We start from the raw sequence: 13,719 nt of genomic DNA on the forward strand, positions 1-13,719 counted from the left end.
AATGCACCATACAGGTTTAAGGTTTCCCACCTGCACAGACAAGACCAGAGAAGGCTCCAAAACTCTCACTTATGCAGTATTATGAAACTGTACATTAACAGGAAGTAAAGGCATGACAGAGGTTACCACTGGTAGGTTGAGTAAAAGGAGGATCATCTAAAACACACCTCACCTATCTCTTGAAAAAGAATAGCAGAATTACTAGATCGAAGAACTGAAGAAACTCCCAGTTCAATCAGCCAAGCAACAAGAGAGATCTCAGTGGTCAGATCCAAAGTTCCCCTTCAGACAACCTACTACAAAAAAACACCATGAGGTGAGTGAGTAGAGACACATTAAAGACTGCCAGAGGTGATGGGAAGTGATTTCTTTGTACTGAATTTTGCTATATGAGCTCTTTCAATAATAAAGAAAAATATAGGTTAAAAGGCATGCTTACAAGTTACACATGTACACATAGATCTATGTGTACACACAAACATCCTCTAGATTCATCCACTGAGAAGACTTTTAAGCAATGACACCCAAGAACGGTCATCACTCTTCACATCCAAATTTTGGTTTCTTACAATTTTGATTAAAGGAACAGAGTCTTCTGAAGAATTGTGTAAGCGAAAGAAAGAAAGAAAGAAAGAAAGAAAGAAAGAAAGAAAGAAAGAAAGAAAGAAAGAACACATTTACATAGAACATATTTCTGAGCAATAATGGAAGACCATGCTCACAAAGTTAGAGAATTTGCCAGAAATATAGAAGCCTGCTTGAAGATATCTTACTGGCCAATTTAGAGATAATTTGAACATCAAAATGAGCAACAGTAGTGACAGAACATAAAATATAACAGAATGAATGCAATAAGGATCCTAATCAATTGGACCTGGCAAAAAAGACCCTAATAAATTGGTGGGTTATTTTAAAAAGAGGAGTGTTGAACAAAAGTTGAGAAGGAAGGAGAAGAGGCAAGTCTTGAAGGAGTCAAGAGAGCAATGGAGAGACTATATAAAGGAATTATATTGAAAGCATGTATGAAATTATTAAAAAATTAACAAAAATATTATTTTGAAAGAAATAATCCTTAAGCATACATGGCTATGACAATAAATAAATGAGTGAATATATATCAAAATATGATTCAAAGGAGTAAATGTATATAGCCAAAAAAGATCTCAGCAAAATATCTATTAACCATGAGGAATTAAAGAAAAACACTTCACAGTGGATAAGCCTGGTAGACAAATGCTTATTTATATAATCAAAATAAAGATCACCCAAAATGGGAAAAGTGAAACTGTATAGAACTTAAGAAAAATAAATAGGTGCAAATGATCTTTTCTGTATAATTCTTGTCATAGATGTATAACTCAAATATAACATAAGAGTACATCAGAAGAGGTTGAATTTGAGGGCAATCTAAAAAGCATCTGGCCTATAATCTTTAAAAACTGTAACACCAAGAGACATAAGAAAACAGTGATCTAGACCTGGTAAAATCCAACAGTCAATAAGAATTAAATAAAATGTGTGATTTAAACTCTAATTCTTTTCTGTACACCTGACCATCAGCAAACATGGGTGATTCTTCTGCTTAATAGCTACAATGCTTCAGTGCTATGTGATCAACTAAGAGTTGGGTAATGATTATGTGGGAAAGTGTTCTTGCTTATAAGAGAGGTATTTGGGGGGAAAAGAGGTGTCATGCTAATAAATCACATTCAAAATAACTAGTGAAACAAAATTCTGATGATGCAACTCTCCTGTAAGTTTGAGACTGTTAGGTAATATATGTACACATATAAGTAAACATATGTACATGTATATACAAATTCCATAGTATTTTATTTATCAAATGTAATAAAAAGTTAGCTAAAAAGGTTATTGAGTTTGTATATGCTGGTAAGAAGAAGAGTATGAACATAAACTCTAAAAATAGGTTCACTGGACAGAACCCAGAGGAAGCCGGCCTTGCAGGAGCTCTAACCCGGGCAGTATCTTAGGTAAGGAGAAAGCCACATTGGCCCCAAACAGGCAGTAGCTGGGACCCACTAGGACCCAGGAAGTCACTCTTGGCCCAGAGCACTGGTTCGTTCTGGTCTGGGCCATAGCACTGAGCATATCTTAGACCCCAGCTCTAACCCCAGTAGCAACACCCACCTCACACAGTTCTGATACAACAAAAATAATAGGAGAGACAGGCTCCAGTCAGAGACAGGGCAGGTAGCATTAAGGAGATCCAGATGGTGAAAGGCAAGCACAAGAACATAAGCATCAGCAACCCAGGGTACTTGGCATCATTAGAACCTAGTTCTCTCACACAAGAAAGTCCTGAATTCCCCCATATCAGTAGGAAAGCAAGATTCAGATTTAAAATCACTTCTAACGATGATGATAGAAGACTTTAAGAAGGACATAAATAACACTCTCAAAGAATTTGAGAAGAACACAGGTAAACAGGTAGCAGCCCTTAAAGAGGAAACACAAAATTCACTTAAAGAATTACAAGAGAAACAACCAAAGTGTGAAGGAATTGAACAAAACCACCCAGGATCTAAAAATAAAAGTAGAAACAATAAAGAAATCACAAAGGGAGACTACCCTGGAGACAGAAAACCTAGGAAAGAAATTAGGAGTCATAGACACAAGCATCACCAACAGAATACAAGAGATAGGAGAAAGAATCTCAGGTGCAGAAGATACAATAGAAAATATTGACACAACTGTCAAAGAAGACACAAAATGCAAAAAGTTCTTAACACAAAATATTCTGGATTTCAGGAAATCCAGAACACAATGAGGAGACCAAACCTAAAGATAATAGGTATAGATGAGAATGAAGATTCCCAACTTAAAGGGCCAATAAATATTCTCAACAAAATTATAGAAGAAAACTTTCCTAATTTAAAGAATGAGATGCCCATAAACATACAAGAAGCCTATAGAACACTAAATAGACTAGACTAAAAAAGAAATACTTCCTGTCACATAATAATCAAAACACCAAGTGCACAAAACAAAGAAAGAATATTAAATGCAGTAAGGGAAAAAGGCCAAGTAACATATAAAGGCAGACCTATCAGAATTACACCAGACTTCTCACCAGATACTATAAAAGCTAGAAGATGTTGGACAGATGTCATACAGACCCTAAGAGATCACAAATGCCAGCCCAGACTATAATACCCAGCAAAACTCTCAATTACCATAGATGGAGAAACCAAGATATTCCATGACAAAACCAAATTTACACAATATCTTTCCACAAACCCAGCACTACAAAGGATAATACCAGGAAAGCTCTAATACAAGGAGGGAAATTATACCCTAGAAAGAGCAAGAAAGTAATCCTCTTCCAACAAATCCAAAAGAAGATAGCCACACAAAGATAATTCCACCTCTAATAACAAAAATAACAGGAAGCAACAATATCTCTTAACATTAATGGACACAATTCCTCAATTAAAATATATAGGCTAATCAACTGGAGACATAAACAGGACCCAGCATTTTGCTGCATACAGGAAACCCACCTCAGTGACAAAGGCAAACTTTACCTTTGAGTAAAAGGCTGGAAAACACTTTTCAAGCAAATAGTCCTAAGAAACAAGCTGGAGTAGCCATTCTAAAATCTCCAGCCCGAGAACACAAAGGGAGGGACTCATGACTCCATCTGTATAGGTAGTTGAGGGTGGTCTTGCCAGGCATCAGTGAAAGTGAATGGCCTTGGTGCCTGAAAGTTTGGATTCCCTAGTTTTGGGGAATTCGGGAGCAGGGAGGCGGGAATAGGAGGATGGTGGGAGCACACTCTCATAGAAACTCCCAGAATTATATGGACTAGACATGACAGAGGCAGGCTGCCAAAAGACTACATTCCAGAATTGAAACAAAAAATTTTCTTGACACTAAAATTTGTTTTGAGAATTGTATATTGCAGAATACACAGCCTTGGTGTATCTACTCATTAAGCCAGCTGAGCAGACCTGCTCAAACCTCTGATGTCCTGGAATTCCATCTGGATGCAGTGAAGACACAGCGTCAGAGGCTTATCAATTTACTCTTTCCCCCACCCCTCAATGCCTGTAATCTTCTTGAAGAAGTTAATAAAGAGTCGGCACCCCTATTCCCTGGGCTTGGGGACTAAAGTGGTTAATATTGGGCTGTCTTTCTAGGGAAAAGTAGTAGTTTTGTTGGAACAAGGAGGATTAGCTAGGATTTATTGCATAGCCATAACCTATTAATAGAAATACGTATAATTGTTATTAATATGAAGTTATAATTTCTTAAATGGCACAAAATTTACTTTGATTTCAAATTTAAGGTTTTCATTGGTATGAGCTTCTTATTAATATAAAAGTGAGATGAATATTGTTACTGTCATAGGCATTGTGCCTATATAACACATTTAGGAATACAAGGCTTAGACCCAGTCCTTCTTTAACTTTTTAACTGATTTGAGATGGTTAGCCTGTGAGTTAAGGGCCTATAGCAAATTCATGGCTCTGAGTTTATTGTTAGAGTGTTTTCTATATTTTATTTAGAAATAGCTGAGAGGAGTTAACAGACAACAGTCCAGATTGCCTTACATAAATAGTTGGTTTTCAAAACATCACAAATCCACAGTATTGACGTTACAAACATTTCTGCATTAATGTTCATTTTGATTAGAGACCTGTCTGCTCCTGACAGCTTCCTGTCTTGGATTCTAAGAAGAAATTGAGCATCTTTGGAGTTACTCCAGTTGTGGTGAGACAGCCACTAGGCAAGAATTGCCTCTTTCCATCTACAGACAAATTACTGTCCAGAAAAGGACACACTTGCAAAATAGTCGACTGATTATATAGGCCAAGATATTGTAATCAGCCCTTAATAATTCTGCATCACTAGGTCTCTCAGATGATCCTGGGCCAGAAGGCTGAAGATCGGATGCTGCAACGTTCTGTAGTATAGGGGCTGTCCAGGTGCTCAGCGGTCTCTATAAATTGGCTAAGTTTTAGAAGCTATACTTTGCGCTTCCCATAATTTCATTTAACTCATTCATTCTGGATTTCTGACAGGGTTGAAGACTTATAGTCTCATAGCCAATCCTGGCTATTTACTTTGAGAGAAAAGATTTGAGAGGATGGTTTTCAGCTGACATTCATTCTAAAGCCAAGAAAAAAGCCAGGTTCAGAACTAAGTCTTTTAGTTAGGAGGGATGACAGAGGTTCTGGTTAGTCAACAAAATGATGGACTGGGTATTGGGTCTATCTTGTACCTTACTGACATGAATTGGTATAGTTATGCTCTAATTGTATTTACGAGAAAAGTTTTATTTTAACAGGAAGGGTGATATATAGGAGGAGCTAAGGTGGGAGGAGTAAGGAGAGGAGGATCTAGGTGACTGGGGGGGGGGGAGTGTCTCCGCCAATCAAAGATAGTTGATATATCTAGGTTGGGTATTGGGTTACACCTCTGATTGAGCATTACCAAACTTATAAAGCCTTTGATTAACATTAAAAAAAATTGTATAAAAGCAAAAAGGAGAAGGGGAGATGGGATAGGGGTTTTCTAGGGATGGGAAATGGGGAAAGGGGATGGCATCTGAAATGTAAATAAAATATCCAATAAAAATTTTTTAAAAAGTAGGTTCACTGATATGAAATACTCTGAACTAGGCTAGATGTACTCACAAATATTCACTAACAAAGCAACTTTCTTATCTAACATAGCTGGCACAATTTCTAGATGTAGGCTTCTTTTTACATAACAGATTTTAATAGAAGCCCTTGGCAATAATTCAAAAGTATAGTGACTCTTTTATAAACAATAAATGCAAAACTAAAATGAAATAAAATAAAAAAAACCCAGACTACCACATCTTTTACATTTTTAATCACCCCCACAAAAGTAAGCTGTTATGTGATTATGGAAAGTTGTTCACTGCACTTAGGTTATGACCTCGGACTCATGATTTGGTAATGGATATACAGGGTAACAGCACTCAGGTACTCTCTATAAACACAAAATCAAGAGTCCCGCCTTTCAGGATTTAACCTGCAAAGACTTTCAATATATAAAGTGCTTCACAGAGGACAGGACTGGTAGAACTAAGGACCCCTTTCAGGATCTTGTGTGCACTGCCACTTCATATTATGCTAGGAAAGCTGTTGGAGGAAATGGGATGTCAGAGACAAATTTCAGGTATCCTTTTGATCTTCTCTCCTCAGAAGTACATAATAAATCAAGGTATTTCATCAAACTGTCTTTTGTCCATGCAGGTAGAACTATGGTGTGTCCTAATGTCTCTTCCAATATGCCTCAACAACCCAGCTTTCCTAATATATTTCTTAAATATTAAGCCATGTCTTGCTGACAGGCTTCTCACAGGATATGAAATATACAATATGTTTCATCAGCTCAAGTATGTAAAGTTAACTTTACTAGCAAAAGGTGATTAGTAATCAGTGTGACCAAAGAAATAGAATATGCCCAAAATAACATTTTGCTAAGACCCGCCCCAATGGAAAAACACTGTGTTTAAATTATCAATTACAATAATCTCAAGCCTAAAGAATAATTCTATGCTTTGTTTTACTTTGTGTGTTTTGGGAAAGTGTTTTGGAAAGCCTGGAATGGAATTTATTATGTACACAGGCACTTGAACTCAACCCTCCTACCTCACCTCCCAAGAAAAAGGATTCCAGGCATATGATACCTTTCCTGGCCTCACTGAAAAAAAATTTTTTATATAAATTTTATTGTGGAACTTGGAAGATGGCTTGCTTTGTATCACAAGGACCCAAGTTCATGCCCCTAGAATCCATTTAAAAATCTCAGTCATGGCAGTACATGCTTGTAATCCCAGCACTGGGAAGGCAGACAAAGGAGGATGCCTGAGGCTTTCTGAAAATGGGTCTAGCCAAACTGATGAGAGACTGTCTTGAAAGGTGGATAGCATTCCTGAGTATGACACCAGAGGTTGTCGTCAGGTCTTCACATGTATGTGCACAAATGTGTACATACACCTACACACATAAGTACCCACACATATATGTGCACTTCTATATACATGAACACACATATGCAGATGTATTCACATACTAGAATTATAGGATGACTATTTGAGTTTCACGGCATGATGTCTTGGGGTATGTATAGATGGCAACATGATTACTATAGTGACATACATGAGCATAGAAGCATCATTTTACAGAGCAACTTGTCTTTTTATATGAAAGAAGTGACAGGCTGTGGTATTTTAGTTACTGCCCATCCAGCTACCCTCTTTCAATGTATTCAAGAAACTATTTTTTCCTTAAAAATCTAAGAAAGCAATGTGAAATATCACAATAAAATCCCTAAGGCAATATAACTCCAATAGCTTGAGTGTTCATGTAACACATAAGATTGTCAGCTTTGGGTTAATCTGTATATCACTGTGGGTAGAGTGGGCAGGACAACTTTCACAGAAGAGATGGGCTACTAAGATCCAGACAGATGGGAAGGGGGAGGAGAGCAATTCAGATCTTCCTAAGAGAAAAGGCAGGAAGAGGTCTGAATAAAAAGGAGGCTGCAGAGTTATAAAGATACTTGCAACTGTGTACAATTAGTAAGCAGGATATGAACCCTGTAATTCTGTACCGTATAGAATTCACTCTAGATTTGCTGTCCAGGACATTTACAGCATTTCAACCTAGCACAGGAAGAGTTCTGAATAGAGAGAAAAATAATAAACTGAACAGGAAGCATGAATGAGCTTTATCTTTGCAGGTAGACTTTCTTTAATTCCATCCTCTTTTAGGAAAATAAAATCTTACTTTCGTCAACAAACAGCAACATTGTCTCCTAAAGCGTTACCACATACAATCCTCTATGGTACTTTCACAGCCCTGCCCCTTTGAAGTCATCCCCATAAGCCTACATTTTCTGTACTACAGTAGCAATGTGATGGCACAACAGGCAATTCAGTTAAAAGACTCTGTATGTGCTGCACTTCCGTCGACTAGACAGCTATTTCAAGGAAAGCTCTTCTAGGACCATGCATTTGGAAAAAGTCTTAAATGTCATCAGGCACTCTCAAGAGCACTACAAATCACTTGTTCTCCCTCCACAACTCTAGCTTCATTAAGTTGACCTTTTTCTTGTTATCTCAAAAGAAACTTGTATACATGCATTTTTCTTTGCATTTGAGTATTATTTTATAGTCTTCCAACTTTCATTTATGATGTTTAAGCTAAGACTCACTTGCAACATTAAGAAATCTCCCAGGATATAAACAACATGGGTTCTGGAATCTGCTACAACTGCTAGATAGCTGATATCCTTCCTCTCTGTATGACGCAGGTCAACACATGGCCTTCCTAAGGAAGTTAACCTAGTATTTGGATGACATGCATAATATGATGTTTATAAATGGGCCTGACATAGTCCCTAATATATGGGAGGTTTTTTCCTAAGTATTTTTACTAAACATATATAATCAAAGTAATACTAAAAAATTTTAAACCGAATTAATGTAAACCTTGGACATGTAGTGGCTATATACTTTTAGTATTCACTTAACTTTTCTGATTATCATTTGTGAAATTCTGGAAATTATATTTCCCTATAAATAACAATAGGTGTCAAATAAGGAGATTTCCGAAGTGTTTTCTAAACGACAAGACTTCATGAGGTTTTAGTGTTAGGCTTGTGTTCCTCAACATTAAGAAGACTTGAAAGAATTCATTTTCCTTAGGAAAGTTAATTTGCTTTGAGAATTCACTGCTGTCCCTCAGGGTCTACTGAAAACACTTAACAGAGTGCCTTTTATAGATGTGCTGGCAAAGCAGGTTGCCCAGGGGTTCAAAGGACTCCTCTGGAGCCATTATTTAGATCTACCTCGGAAATAATATCCAATTCAAAGACACCAGAACTCAAGAGAAAGAGAGATAATCTGCACAGAATTTAAAAGGCTGCTTAATTCTCCAAGGGGTTCCTGAATCCTCCAAGGTACTACTTGTAACAATACTTTCAAGGGGCACTTGTGTCTCTCTCTATAAGATTACTGAAACAATGCCCACCCCAAACCCCAATATGGGACTTTCCTTGGAATCATATACTGGAAGAAGGAAAAGGTTCTAGCCAGATAGAGGAACTTACCTCCTGGAAAGAGACTTCACACAGTCCTGACAACCTGTCAGACCACTTTATATGATGAAACTAAAGCCCAAACAGGATATCTGGTCAGTGGGGAACAGGGCCACACTTAACCAGGACTGGTTAGATGGCCATATCCTTCATACCTTTAGTTCTCTATTTCAACTTCAGTTTCACTTCAAGACCACTTTCCGCCAAGACAGACTTGGGAGGCTTGCTAGTTTATCCCTCTTCCCAGTATAGTCACAAGGATAATTTCCCTTTATCTGCTTGCCACTATTAATTGACTCTTTGTTGACTTATTGAGAATGTGTGCTTGAATCTGGCTTGGGCACAAGCTATGAGCCCATGTACAGTAACATATTCTGAATAAATTATTTTAGTCCACTTTGATCCAAGAGCATCTGCCTCCAAACCAAAGGTTCTCATGCCTTTGGATCTGGTTGGTTCAAGAATGAGGCTCTTAGGGGTTGCTTGGGCAAATATGGTACTGTAGTTTGAGTATAAAGTGTATAAAGTGTTCAGCACAGGCTTACATGGTCAGCATCTCTCATGTTGAACTGGTAGCAATGTAAACCTTAGGATGTGAAGCATTACAAAAGGAGAAGATCAACAGAAACATGTCCTTCATCCTACTTGCTCTGACCATTTCCTGCCTTCTTCTATCCAGTTCAAAACAAAACAAGCTGTTGTGCTCAGTTAAGTATGGCTGGCCATTGTGTGCTGCCTCATCTTGGGCTCACAGAAATGGAACCAGCTGACCAGAGACTGAAAACTCAGATACAAACATGAATTTTCTCTCCCTTTGTTTTGCTAGGAACTTTGTCACATAAATGAAAACCTTAAGACATGAAGCTACACAGAATAGATTATCACCAGCTTGATAAATGCTTTCATTTGAATTAAGGTTCATTCAGATACCCAAAAGAAGAGAATTTAATTAAAAATAGTAAAATAGCTAGAAAATTCTATTAAAAATATAATTAACTCAGTGAAAAGTAATTTATGCTCAAACATAAATACATTCTCCAAGTCTACAAAACAATGTTAACAATATCATATCTTATTCAGAAATTAGTATTGCTTGCATTGTCAAAACTGTATGTTTTGTTAATATCAAAACAAATACCTTAAATGCTCTAGCTTTTAAAATCAATCCAATAATGCTTTGATGTGAAGTACTTAATATAAGAGGTTATTTTAATTCTTGTTTTCCACAATACATTATGGAACCAAATTATTAACCCACATGAAGAAGAGTATTGATCTCTCTATAATACATTCAATTTCTTTCATTAAATTCCCAGCAGTAGCTCCTTTTTCAGAAAGCACTAGTGCTAATCAAAACATCAGAAAAAGCAGTATGCACAAATTAAGCTGAATGTCCAAAGACACTTCAATCTATACTGTTGTGAGTAACATTTTAACTGATTATTACAATGTGCTGGTCTTAGGTCTTATAAGTAGACATATATCTAAAAGTCAGTCTATATAAACTTCACATGGTGCAACAAACACAAACACTACACAGAAAGCCAGGGAAAGTCCTCACCCTAGAGTGCACCTTTGATGCTGAGAGCTAGAAACTGACATTGTGCATAACTGTTAAATCCTGCATTTATCTACCATAATTTAAAAGAATAAAATTTAACGAGCTTTTAAAATCACAGCAAATTAGAAGCAGAAGAACATTTTGGAAGGCTACATCTCTACTAAGGCGTTAGCCCTCCAAAAAGTTTTTCTGAAGTTTTTATCCTATATTTTTCCAGTCTGAGACATGTCATTACTTTATGGGAGAATCAAAACCTGACCCAGAACTCCTGATGTCCTGTGCTTAAACTATACAAAGTTGTCTCACAATTTAAAATATATTTGTATGTGTGCAATTAGAAAATAGCTATGTGGTTCAAAGGCACAGTCAATATCTCTTCAAAGACATTCTAAAAATATGATTTTGAATAGAAAAGACAGGGGTAGAAAAACCATTTTTATTTGCAGAAATCTCTACATTCTACTATTAAACTCTCATCACAACTCTCTCCAAACAAACTTATGACAACAGACAAAGCTTTGAACCATTTCAATTTCTTCCTATCCTGAAAAAAGACGTAAGAGGTGAAACTGGAATTGATAGACCCATTAAAACCTGACAGCAAGTGTTTACAGTCTCCTCTACTGTGAAGATCCAAACCAACTCTTGGTGCACTAGAGCCACAGAAAATGCCTCAACTACAAGGTCAGACTATGATATCCTTGAGCCTGGAGCTGGTTTCTACTTTATAATAATTAAAATGTTGTTCCTAGTAGTGTCAGCTCAATTTAAAGGCTGAACATAGTCTATGTGTAGGAAATACCCACTGAGGAAGGATTATCTCAAAGAAATGAGGTGATATGTATGCAAATGCCATGCAAATGTGAAAGTCCTATAATGTTAATATATGGGAAACACTGAGTTTTTGTAAAAGGTCTTTAACTCTGTTGTTCATGTCTAAGTGGTAAATCATTTTATTTTAAAGTTAGAAGCAATACAAGGATTTGTACCATCTCTATTTCATTTTATCACTAGAGTTAGTGAAAGTTAAATAAGACAACTAAAAGAAAGAATTGTAAAGGTGAAGTGAAATGACTCTATGTACAGATTATACCAAAAAGTAACTTATTAAAAACAAAGAATCATTAGTGCTTATTATATTCAAGATATACACATTGCTGAATATTATCCTATCAATAAAAAATTAAAAAAATTAAAGCAGATAAATTACACCCCGTAGCCTTTAGCTTACACAGAATAGCTCATACAAAATAGGGGGTGAGAGTTATAAAATGAAAGGACTAGGATGTCCATTGGATTCAAAGAAACAAATCTCCCTGTAAGCAATAGCCTCAGAAGGTGAGTTAGGTCCCTGGGGCTCACATGGTGGAAGAAGAGATCTGATCTAACTCCTGCGAGTGGTCCCTGACCTTCACATGTACACAATACCTTCCTACAAACTCATACTCACAGAGTGTGAATTTTTAACAAGCAAGGAAAATAGCTTAAAAAGAATATTTATTCTTATAATAGTTATGCAAACACTGTATTATATATAATATATACACTATAATCATGCAAAATTATTTTATTTTATATAAGCAACTAAAGTTTCTTGCTAAGATCAGTGAGGTGAAAAGAAGAAACAGGTCAGTCACAAATCAAGTGGTCCAAACCAAGTAGACCTCTAGCAAATTTTAGGTTCTACAATATTTTCTTATCTCTCTATATAACAGATTATATACACTATCCTTAGAACCTGGAGTTGGGTTCTATGTCTATTTATGTGGACCAATACACATAGTATCTAAGATGAGTACACAATGTATATATAAATGTATTAATGACTATTCTATAAAGGATCAGAGTTGGATTATTATCACAACAAAGCAAAGGATGGCACGATTTTACAGTGCTCATCAGTGAACTTATATCTTTGCGTTCATCTATTTTTTAGAAATCTCTCTTTTAAATATAATGTAATGAAGTAAATACTATTTTTACTACAATGGATCCAACTAATAAGCCAGAACTGAACAAAATAAGACCCATATGTTATAGTCATATGAAAAAAGTGGTACCATCAGAGAAAAAGTGAGGGAAAAGCCACTGCCTGCCTGAAAATATTCTAAATGCCAGGGGAACTGCTATTCCATATGTCACAAGCCAGATTCTTCCATCAACTTAGAAACTTTATCACATTTTCTACAGTTTTATATGAACCAGAATCAAATAATTTACTTATAGAATTTTTAAAGTGGGAGGAAAAACTGTCAATATTTCTTTCACCTTTTTATAAATATATAATGAATGTACTTTATTTTTGAAAATTTTTAAATTAGATGATTTTTAAATTTTAAAACTTTGATATTTTTAAATTAGATTTTCAAAGATTACTATATCCTCACATTAAATTATATATATATATATATATATATATGTGTGTGTGTGTGTGTGTGTGTGTGTTAAAAAAGAAAGACATTTGCTTGTTTGCTTACTTAATTTTATTGTTTCAATTCAGTGCTCAACACTAATGCCAGAGCACTGTTTGTGGCAGAGAGGTACTCTACCCTTGAAACATATCCACAGCCTTCTCTCTGATCTGTAGATAACATCTGAAATAGGAGATGGAGAGAGCTAGAGAAAAGAGAAGGGAAGGGAGAAGAGGAGAAAAATGAGAAAGAGAAGCAGAGGAGGGGGAGGGAAAGGAAAATAGATAGAGGAAGGAAAGAAAGGGGAGAGGAAGAGGAAGAAGACAAGAGAAAGGAAGAAAAGCAAAGAACAAAGGGGGAAAACCACGACATGCTTCCATGACATGGAAGCATTTTACTGAGAGATATGCCATTTCCATTTCCAAAGTTTAAAACTATTCTTGGTTAGCAATACATTTCTGTGAGTGTTAAACAAAACCAAACCCAGTAACTACCAAATGAAATGGATTTGTGAATACTTGAGAATAGAGACTGGCTCTCTGCTACCCTTAGGAAGGCTAACTTCATCATTTAGGTACTGTAATAAAACTTGGCTGTTTTCTCTGCTTAGTCAGATGATGGCGTGTGTCACCACTGTTCACTGACAGT

General features: G+C 36.2%; 1 protein-coding gene across 3 annotated transcripts in view; it reads right to left on the reverse strand.

Moving 5' to 3' along the window:
- The window catches only part of Rabgap1l (RAB GTPase activating protein 1 like), a 551,680-nt gene that overhangs the window by 225,440 nt on the left and 312,521 nt on the right, over positions 1-13,719 (reverse strand). The window lies entirely within an intron of this gene.

The sequence above is a fragment of the Arvicanthis niloticus genome, chromosome 10 (genome assembly GCF_011762505.2).
Source record: "Arvicanthis niloticus isolate mArvNil1 chromosome 10, mArvNil1.pat.X, whole genome shotgun sequence".
Lineage (NCBI taxonomy): Eukaryota > Metazoa > Chordata > Mammalia > Rodentia > Muridae > Arvicanthis > Arvicanthis niloticus.